This window comes from Pteropus vampyrus, unplaced genomic scaffold (assembly GCF_000151845.1).
Source record: "Pteropus vampyrus isolate Shadow unplaced genomic scaffold, Pvam_2.0 Scaffold45, whole genome shotgun sequence".
NCBI lineage: Eukaryota > Metazoa > Chordata > Mammalia > Chiroptera > Pteropodidae > Pteropus > Pteropus vampyrus.
Window position 1 is genome coordinate 467351 of NW_011888826.1, and position 11865 is coordinate 479215.

An 11865-nucleotide genomic window follows, 5' to 3' on the forward strand; every position below is an offset into this window, starting at 1 on the left:
ACAAACAGAGATAAAAAATCTTACAAATAATTTTAGAAGTAAAGAAGAGTACATATTTGTTCACACATACGCACACATACAACAAATGCTGACTCAATAATTTTGTGGATAATTATAAACAGGAATGTTGACTTCATTTCTTGTATGCGATTTAAGGAGGTAGTGAAAGCATTGCATGATGTATTAGAAATCTTCTGTTTACCCCTTCCAGGACTATACTTTATCCTTGTCCACCACGATCTCTGTCCCAGGAGGTTGGTATGTATGATCTCATCAACAGCCATGACTTTTGGCTTAGACAATGGGGAATCCAGCAGGGGGTTAGAGAAAAGAAGGAGAGTGAGGTCAGTTTGCTTATTCCTTCAACTTCCACCATGCTGGCAGTGTACATTTTTCAAAGGCAACCAACTGTGTATAACACTTTCCCATTGGGTTCTGATAACTGCTCCATCCCCTCATTTTTTATCCTAAGAGTAGCTATAATCCAAGAAGCACTAAGTCCCTGATTACTGCACTATCACTTGTGGTTTTTCTATAACTACACCTTTATAAATAGTTCCTTTTGTATCAAATTATCTTATTTTGACCATGTATTCTATTTCCTGTTGGCATCATAATAAATATAGTCATTGGTACTGGAAGTAGCACACACTACTGATACAAAATCTGTATTAGTTTCCTGTTGCTGCTGTAACAAGTGTCCACTAATTAAGTGGCTTAAATAAAAAAAAAAAAACATGAATTTACTCTCTTACAGTTCTAAAAGTCAGAAATCTAAAATCAAGGTGTCACAGGGCTGCATTCTTTCTGGAGGCTCCAGGGGAGATTTCACTTCCTTGACTTTTTTAGCTTAGGGGGCCATCTGCATTCCTTGACTCATGGCTCCTTCCTTGCATCACTCCATTTTCTTGCTTCCATTGTCACATCTCCTTCTTCTTATATTGATCCTCTTGCCTCCTTATCATAAGAAACTTTATGGCTATATTTGACCTGCCTAGATAACACAGGATAATAATCATATCTCAAAATTTTTAGCTTAATCACACCTACAAAATAACTTCATGGCAACACCTAGATTAATGTTAGATTGAATAACTGGGGACCATAACCTAGCTAAGTTTATATATAAAACTGACCATCACAAAATTCCAAGAAATAGACTCTCAAAACTGGAAATGGAATTAGGTGGAACTTGATCATATATTTGAAGACTGTAAGAATTAGCTCCTGAACAGGCAGAAATGGGACTCAGGTGATCTATAACATGCTATCACATTCATATTATTCAAATTGCCACTGTAGGTATCATTACATGGTGTATGGATAAAGGGCAGTTACTAAGACACCAAGTGTCTGTGTACTGTGGACTCAGTAGTGATGATAAAGCTTATAGATCCATGCTGCTTCTCTTGAAGGCCATAGAGAGCATAGAGAGGAAAAATGGAAATTAAAAAATATAAACATGAATTCAAATCTGAACATAAACATGAATATAAGAATACAATTAAGAGTATTCGTGAAGAAGAACCAGAAAATCCCTTCTGGCAACTTTAAATGGGTCCTGCAACCCCTAGTAACAGAGTGAACATAACTAAGATATAAGTTAGCCTGAATTTGATTACAATATTATCAGAGATACAGCACCAAGCAAATACTTGACCCCTTTAGGTCTTTTACTAAATAAAGGCTCTATTTAGAAAAAGTGAGACTCTGAATTATAGAATGAGGACATTTAGGAAGAAATAGATAAAATTAAAATCTGATCTCCCAAATTCACTGAACTTCCATTCTCTCCCTTCCCCATCCCTCATTCTGAGGAAACAAATCCTTCTCTACATCCAAGTCCTTCAGTGATACACCTGTGAAAGTTGTTTTGCAAACTAATGCAAATTCTGCTCAGTTCACACCCCACTTCCTCTCATTGCCTCTAGGCCCTTATAAGTTAGGTCCCCAAGTGTCATAGATGAGGAGGAATGAGGCCTGCTTTAGAAAGAGATACACCAAAGGGTTAAAAGACTGCCAGTTACTGACATCCTGGGGACATCTGTGGAAGTGGATTCTGAAATGTAAGACTCAGCCTGTCTAAATTCATTGACATTGGTACAATCTAATTTCAGATCTGGATTTACTGAATTGATTTAAGCCCCTATGAATGGTATTAAAAATCTATTTAGTTGACTGATTGAAGATTGAATTTAGTAATGGTCTAGAGTAAATGGGTATTTCATATGATTCTAGTGGGACACTCTGCCAGCTATCCTTTGTAAGAGCCCTGAAGAAATTCCATTCACAAGACAACATGACATGCATTGCCACAGGGACCATGAACAGCCTTGAAGAGCTTCCTTGCTCTGTAGACAGAGATAATGGTGGAGGATGTTACAATGAAATTAATTTATCTGATCTATGGGAATAATGTGATTCTGCAATGGTAGAGGACATGTGGTATTTCTTAACCATTAGAAAAAAGCAGACAAGAATTATCTGGTCTCTGAATGAGTCTGCATGTTACATAGGCTTAAACCAGAGGTGGCTGGACTCAGTCAACAGGAGGCAGCTTTGGACCATCCGGAGCACCAGTCTTTGGGGACATCATAAGTATATGAAATCATATACTTATCAGCCCACAGCTTAATACTTCGCACTCCATCTACAGCTAACCCATTTTACCACCTCTTGCTTTAGACAACACATTTTGAACCATATTATTTCTTGGTCCCAGGACCCATATCATTATTTGGAAATACAACCAAAATCCTTGGAACAAGAAATTCTAGCCTTTGCGCACCACCGACAATTGCCAGTACCTGATTCAGTAAGACAGCTGTATCTGAGAGGTATATAACTGGGATTTCACTTCACAGATCCTTCCAGACACAACATAGATTCATAACATAGAATCAAAAATCCCCAGAAAAACCTGGCTCTGTGCAGCTTGGCAAGTTATAGAGGATAGGAAGAAAGGAGGCAACCCGCTCCATGTAGCTCCTTAAGCAGTGAATCCTACTCCGTGCCTCTCCCGCATACCTCAATATGTCTAATCTCCTCCTATTCACAGACTGCCTCTTAAATATCTAAACTGAAGCCTCATCAAATCTCCTCTGCTCTCTCTTCACTTTCCCAGGCACCAAGCTTATGTCTCCGCTGTATTCTAGACTCATTTCTAAGATTTGCTGCATGTTTTGGCTTTTCTGGCTTTTTCAAAATATAACTCATCTTCTTTGTCCAGGCTGATTCATGAACTCCCCTGCCTGTCCAGTCTACCTGATGGACACTAGGACGGCTTGCCCCAACCTTGGATGATGACAAACCACTGGATGAATTTAGAACCAATTGAGAAGGACTCAAACTATTTAAGCAATACAACATGGCCCAAAGAGTATTAGACTTAGAATCAGAAAACCTGGTGCTAAATCTTAATTCTGCTACTTGTTATCTGCACACACCTGAGGAAGATATTAAAAATTTCTTTGCTTCAGTCCCCTTGTCTCTGAAATAAGGCTGAACACTGATCCATCTCATAATTTAATTTCACAAAAATAAGATAACATGAGAAACTGCTCAGTTTAATGTTTTACACATAGCAAACATTTGAAATAAATTATTATTGTCTCTGTTTCATGCTAATACACATAAAACAGTTTCTGTTAGAACACAGTTCAGAAATTCTTTCATTTATTGATATTTTCATGTTTAAAGTCATTCCACAAGTGCTTTGAAGCTACTGAACTAAAATTCTAATTCTGAAAACTGCTATTTTAATAATAATGACATAACTCCAAGTGATGACGGAGGGATATCCTAATACTTTACAGCAAACCGAGTACATGCCATAAATCCATTAAGGCCTTTTTCCACACTGACAGTAAATCAGCGATGTGGTGGAATTAGTATAATGAACAGAACCCAACTTCTTCCTTCTTGACCCTGTTACAGCCTCTCTTTTGGCATTTAACTCAAGCAAATGGATTAAAGAGATGTTCAATATTTCACAGAAGTGAGAAATTTTGACAGACTGTTGAAAATGTGTAACCACTAGGAGACAAAATAGTTAGTGAATATCGATTTTATTGCCCAGGAAAATCTCAGTCTTTGATTTCAACACATGATCCAGTCTGGGCTGATCAGGTCCTCTTTACCAAGAACTTTAACTTTTTAATAGGGGCAAAAACAAAAACAAACAAACAAACAAACAAAAACAGAGAAATCGATGTTTTAAGAGCCAAATTTCATCAATAGCAGAGAGAAATTCCATAAATTCTTATTGTTAAGGCCCAGGACCCTGGTTCCTATCCTCTCAAGGACAAAGTCGGAAGCCATGAGTTACCTCAGCATCCTTTCAGAAATATCTCTCTTTGCTTAACCTAAATCAGATTGTTTCTGTTATTTAGAATGTAGATGATTTTGAATATGTACACAAATATATGTGATAAAATAGAAGAAACTAAACATTTATTTGTGTAAAATATTTTGCTGCAAAAATAATATTTATATTTATCTATTTTGGCATTAAAATCCACTAGAGAGGTTTTCAGCTGAATTTTTTCCAATCCATGAAAAGCAAACCACACAAATATATTTGTACTTAATTTTAAATGGATAGCTAGCTCTATTTCAATCAAACGGAATGTTCATTATTATATTTTTTAGAATAGGCCTAAACTCATTATTGAAAAGCATTTGAACTCTATTCAGGCATGTTTTCAAACTTTTAAATAAAATTTTGAAATAACTTACATAGACAAAAATATTTTTAAATAAAATAGGACACATCCCTAATATATCTAGAAAGGCCACATTATAACCAAATAAAAATTTTTGGTATAATGCTAACTAAAATAAAGCAGGACACAATTATGTAAAAAATGTAAACAATACAAATTAATTCTCAGAATGATTGTGTTGGGGAAGGAAATTATATGTAATTTTCCAGATTTTCCAGAGTTTTATGAAATTCATTTAAATAATTTTAAATTATTTTAATAATGAGGAATTAAAATTAAGTTTTAAAATACAAAATCCAAAGGAAATTCCTAAATTTTGAGAACACACATAATTAAATTTCTAAAGCTTTATAGTCTTCTTGCTATCAATTTTTTCAGTTATAATTATCTTTGTTGAAGAATAGTCAATATATTTATACCAAACTTAACTGCCATATGAACTTCAATCTAATTGATGGTATAGATTAACAAACTGGGGAGAGAAGGGAAGTGTTCCCAGAGAAGGTGGAATCTGCTCTAAGATTGGAAAGATAAGCCAGAGCCGGGCAAAGTGGTGAGGCACCTAAAATACTCTAGATTCATAAAGAAAAATCAATAAATGTTCATTAAGATTAAACTAATTTTTAAAGATAAGCCTCTAAAACATTCTGAAGGAAGTTTACTTTTATTTTCTGGAGTGGAACATTTAATTATCAATCAAGATACACAACTTTTAGGAGCTGTCCTCTGAACATCTGGAGACTTCTGTTCAATTTTGGCTCAGAAAATGCATTTATCTGCCTCCTCCCCATGATGAAGCTGATTTGGTGGTGATGTCAGTCAGCACTGAACACAACAGGAATTCATGCTTCTGCTGATGTATATTTTCTGTAAAGAACTATTTGGATTTCCCAACTGATCTTCTTTGGTCTAGACAGTCATTTGGAACAAATTTATATTATTTGCTTTTTTCAAAGGAAAGTGGCAAGATTTCGGAGCTACTTCACTGACATTGTTTATATATTACTTTGAACATTAAATTATTAATAGTAACAAGAGAAATTTAAAAGCAAGTTTATCACTCAGTTCTGAGCATATAATTGAGGAACACAAAGGTTTTGTAACTAGAGGCAACTAACTACAGTTGAAAGATGTTTGTGTATGTGTGTGTTCTAACATCTATTCAGTCTACTGGAACTCACTTGTGTTAGCCATGGAGAATGGAGTCACAGAGGGGAGCGCAAGTCTGGGACCAGCGGTTCTGGTCAGAAGTTCACAGCAGTATTTTAGGGAACAGATGATGAGAGCCTAAGGCCACAAAGGTAGGTGCAATGTATTCTATTTGTCAGCAATGATTCATTTATTTATTCAACAATATCTAGTGCTCAATGTGCTCTTTGTATTTTTATAATAGCTGATCTACTTTTCTGTTAGGAAGCTACTGTTTTTATCCCCATACAGACAAGAAAATGGAATCACCAGAGGTTTGATAACTCACCCAAGGTCATACAGCTAGTAATAATTTATTTATTCAAAAAGTCATCCAAAATTAAATAGCACTTAATAAAAATTTATATGTGTTAACTTCTTGATTTATTCAAATGCCTACTATGAATCTCAGTTTTTCCTCTTTTGTTCCAGAATCCATCTACTCCCACCTCCTCAGAAGCCTGCTCTATTGATCTGTGCTTCCTTCATTAATAGTTAAGTAGGACTAAACATCTCATTTCTTACTCAAAGTTTCCTAAACCTTGAATTCCCCTCCAACTATGCCTTCTCTCTCCTCAACCAGGTGCTTCAAACTTCTTGAACAATAATCTACATCATGGCTTCGACTTCTGTTCATCCCTCAATTCTGAAATTCATCATTAAGTCTCCATAAGGACCAGAGAGAAGCCAAGGTTCCTCAAAGCAGATAAAAGGAAATGAAACTAAAGAAATTCCCAAGTTAAAATTTCCATCGGATATAAAATAATAGGAATTTATGAGCCAAATAGAACTCATTTTTAAAATTTAAATAACACAGTGTATTTAAATTTTGCTAATTAAATTCCAACATTAGAAATTGAGATATTTTACATAAAAGTCCAGATTCCAGCCTTCCCTAGAAAAATCAAAAGGGAGGCTGCGTTCTAACATGGTATGATGCCAGAGCTGACACCTGCCCACCTCTTTCAGAGAGTGAACACCTTCACTGTCCCTGTGGTCCATTCAAATAATTTCTGTTAGTCACTTCATGCCTATGAGTTTTACCTCAGTGTTTTTCTATAAAACATAAAACAAGAGTTTTAATGTATAACTAGATGGCGACTTGATTGTCTTTAATTTTTACTTTATTTTTCAATTATAGTTGACACTCAATATTAGTTTCAGGTGTACAGCATAGTGGTTAGACATTTATATAATTTATGAAGTGATCGCCCCGATTAGTCTAGTACCCATATGACACTATACATTAAAGTTATTACATTATTGACTATATTCCCTATGCTGTATGTCACATCCCTGTGACTATTTCGTAACTACCAATTTGTACTTCTTAATCCCTTCACCTTTTTCACCCAGCCCTTCCAACCCTCTTCCCATCTAGCAACGATCTCTTTGTTTTCTGTATCTATGAGACTGTTTCTGTTTTGTCTATTTTTTCTTCAGATTCCACATAGAAGTGAGATCATATGGTATTTGTCTTTCTCTGTCTGACTTATTTCACAGAGCATTATAATCTGTAGGTACATCCATGTAATTGCAAATGGTAAGATTTTTTATGGCCGAATAACATTCCATTGTATTTATGTACCACTTCTTCTTTATCTAATCATCTTTTGATGGACATTTATTGATGACAGTCATTCTGACAGGTGTGAAGTGATATCTCATTGCAGTATTAATTTGCATTTCTCTAATAACTAGTGTCGTTGAGTATCTTTTAATGTGTCTATAGGTCATCTATAGATCCTCTTTGAAGAAATATCCATTCAGATCCTCTGCCCATTTTTTAATTGGATGTGTGTGTGTGTGTGTGTGTGTGTGTGTGTGTGTGTGTGTGTTGAGTTGTATGAGTTCTTTATAAATTTTGGATATTAATGCCTTATCAGATTTATCATTGGCAAATATCTTCTCCCATTCAGTAGGTTGTCTTTTCATTTTGGTGTCCTTTGCTGTGCAAAAACTTTTTAGTTTGATGTAGTCCCATTTGTTGATTTTTTTCCTTTTGTTTCCCTTGCCCGAGGAGACCTATTCAAAAAACTATTACTAAGATCGATGTCAACGTGTTTACTGCCTATGTTTTCTTCTAGGAGTTTTATGGTTGCAGGTCTTACATTTAAGTCTTTAATCCACTTTGAGTTTATTCTTGTATATGGTGTAATAAGGCCATCCAGTTTCGTTTTTTGCATGTATCTGTCCAGTTTTCTCAACACCATTTATTGAATAGACTTGTCTTTACTCTATTGTATATTCTTGCCTCTTTTGACAGATTAAATGACAGTATAGGTGTGAGTTTATTTCTGGGCTCCCTATTCTGTTTCATTAATCTATGTGTCTGTTTTTATGCCAGTACCATGGTGTTTTAACAACTATAGCCTTGTGGTATAGTTGGATATCATGTAGCTTGACACCTCCAACTTTGATCTTCTTTCTCAAGGTTGCCATGGCTATTTGGGATCTTTTGTGGTTCCATATAAATTATAGGATTATTTGTTCTAGTTCTCTGAAAACTGCCATTGGTATTTTTATAGGGATTGCATTGAATCTATATATTGCTTTGGGTAATATGGACATTTTAATGATGTTAATTCTTCTTATCCATGAGCACAATATATGCTTCCATTTACTTATATCTTCAATTTCTTCCATCAATGTCTTATAATTTTTCAAGTGCAGGTCTTTTACCACCTTGGTAAATTTATTTCTAGGTATTTTTTGATGCAATTGTAAATGAGATTGTTTTCTTCATTTCTTTGATAGTTCATTTTTGGTGCATAAAAATGCAATCTATTTCCAAATATAAATTTTATATCTGCTGCTTACTGCATTTATTTATCAGTTCTAATAGGTTTTTTTGGTGAAATATTTAGGATTCTCTACAGTATCATGTCATAAGAATGACAGTTTTACTTCTTCCTTTCCAATATGGCTTTTATTTCTTTTTCTTGTCTGATTGTTGTGGCTAGGATGTAATAATGTTTCATAAATCATTGATTGCTATTTATCATGAGTTAAAATGTTTTTTTAATCTCATTCACTGGGTTTTGAGATAACTCTTCTTTCATTAGATAAAGCACTTACTATGATCCAGTCACTATCCTAGACTAGAAATACTTTAGAAGTTAGTCTCTCCTCTCATAGACTTTATTGTAAAGAGAGAGACAAGAAACAAATATTTTTATTAGGCTGATAAATAATATGAAGCAAATTAAGCAAGGTAATGTGAGGAAAGGCTACTTTAGATAAGGGTAGATTTTCCAATCAATTAACCATTATTTAAACTTGTAGAAATTGATGATACAAACACACACACACACACACCACAAATTAAACATACTTCCTGTCTTCTAGGTGCTCTCTTCAATAACCACATCTTGCCTTTCAAAGCAAAGGATGTATAATAGAAAGTGAAGTGAAAGTTCACATAATTCTTCAGATAGTTCAGAGATTAACTGGGCTGTCTGCTAAATTGCTTAGGTGACTAGTTAAGAACAGCCAATTGAATTGATCTAGCTTTCAGTATTCTTGAGTAAACATTGTTAACTTCCTGTCTTGCTGCTTAAACAATAAGATTATTTCTGTGATGTGCAGATGTCACCTTTACTAAGTAACCGCGAACATTTTACCCTATTCATCCATCATTCACTTATTTCTCTATGTGAGAAAATTTTCTCTATGGAGACAAATTAAATCTCTTAATTCATTACCCTCTCAACCTTTCTTTGTTGAAGTTAGTACAGTGAGAAAATGAATATTATGTAGTAAAATAAACATCATTTTAACTAGAGATATCTTAATCAATCTTCTAAGTTTTAAGTATATATGTAGTATAAAATACCTTGCCGAGGCACATTAATCATCTAAGAGAATGTTTAAAATCTGATTTCATAGAATTCCCTCTGAAATAATTTACCTTATTAACACCATACTAATCATGAAACCCCTTCAGGCTATTTTCTATGTTTTAGCCAAATATGTATCACTGATAAATTCTTATTTGCCATTATTCAATAGCCTCTTCACTTTTATAAAAATAACTCTCCAGCTCTTAGATAATTATGAGCAAAAACTACTTCACTTTTCCAAATGTTGTAAATATCATAATTACTATGCTAAGTGCAACTAACTGAAAATATGCTGTTCTTCTCATTGCATAGTATTATTGCAAAATTCCATTTCTCCCCCCTCTCAACCACCACAGGTTTTTTAAACACAATTATTTGTAAGTCTTTGCCCACAAGCCAAGACAAATAAAGCTAAAAATTGAAAATGTAGCTTCACAATGTTCCTGACGTCAAAGGGCAATTTTGAGCTTGATTTTCTGGTGGACAAAGGAGTACACATATTTATGTATAGAAATAGACATGATACATGCCATTACGGGAAAGACCAAAGATGTTGAAAAATGAAAGTTATTGCTAGTTCAGACACACATATATCTTCATGACACTAACACAAGTAGTGAAGAAATGAAAAAGTCAATGATTTTAATATCTATTCACTGTTAAGCAACTCATGTTTTGTCTATTCTAAAAGGATAAGTTTATTTTTATCATTTTATGGAAGGTTCCTCATTTTCTCACTGTCGTTTTGAAATGAAACTAATTGAATGTATCAGGGTGTGTTGTTACATTCTCAACAGAGCATCCAGGCAACCCATACATTCTTCTCACTCCGTGACGTGTATCTTCCCAGTCCAAGTGCAATTGGATTTCCCTTTATTTAAGACAGCAATATCACATATTCTAACTTCAAAAAAACAGAAATTGTTTCAGGATAATAAGAAAATACATGTTTATACATATATATCCATATAGTAGTCATATTTTAATAGTATATCTTCTGCTACAAATGCCTTTAATTCAAAGAAAAGCAACACAGATTTTTCATATTTCAGTTTTTAAAAAATTTATATTTCAAAATAATGCAAATAAAGACAATGAATCCTGAATAAATGTATTTGAATATTATTAAATAAGAATTATTGGTCTATGACCATGCTACCTTGAACAAGCCCAATCCCGCCTGATCTAGGAAGCTAAGCAGGGTCGGGCCTTGTTAGTATTTGGAAGGGAGACCACCTAGGAAGACCAGGTGCTGTAGGCATAAAAAATAAAATAAAAAATAAAGGATAATAAGCTGACAAGACCCTTGCAATCTGTGAGGTCAACCAAGGGCTTTCTTGCCTAAAAAAAAAAAAAAAAAGAATTATAAAAGTGGACTTCCAACATGATTATTCAACCAATATATTACTAAAAATCATATAAAAATCATTTCTTATCGGCACTCAGGCATAATTTACATAATTAAATATGTAACTAATATATATGAAATGTTAATCATATAAAAAAGAATATATAGCAAAAATAAAGAACATAATTTTAACATTCTATTTATAATATGTGAATTAAACTTTATTTTAAAAATTTTCAGATATACATAAGGATAAATGAAGAAAAACTCCATTCTATGATAGGAACAGTAAATCAGTTATTTCTGAGAAGTCTTTTATTTTACTCAATTTAATATGATAAAATTAGAAGTTTCATCTTTACTAGGCACTTTTTTCTTCAAATTAGATTTACATTCTTAAGAAATGCCTGTGTGGGGGGAAAAATGTTATTTATAACCTGTTTTTTTACATACTTTAAAGTAGGTATTGATTTAATAGTTATATTTTATTTTATTTTGCTTAAAGAATCTGTAGACTCTTAATTTGTAGTCTAAACTTAAGAATATAGACTAATGTGTGTGGGAAGGGAGAGAATAATCAGTACTTTTAGAGACTTTAAATGATCACGTCCCCATTAAGGTTTTATGACATCTAGATAAACCAAAAAAATAAACTTGACATAACCTAAATAACTTAAAAATATTCCTAAAGTTAATCCATAATACTGATTATATTATTTTGTTAAGTAAATAATTAGACTCAGATACTATCATAGATGATTTT

The 11865-nt window shown here is 33.5% G+C and overlaps 1 pseudogene; it reads left to right on the forward strand.

The window, feature by feature from the left end:
• The first annotated feature begins 10896 nt into the window (after positions 1-10896).
• LOC111739018 lies at positions 10897-11015 on the forward strand (annotated as a pseudogene).
• The last annotated feature ends 850 nt before the right edge of the window (positions 11016-11865 follow it).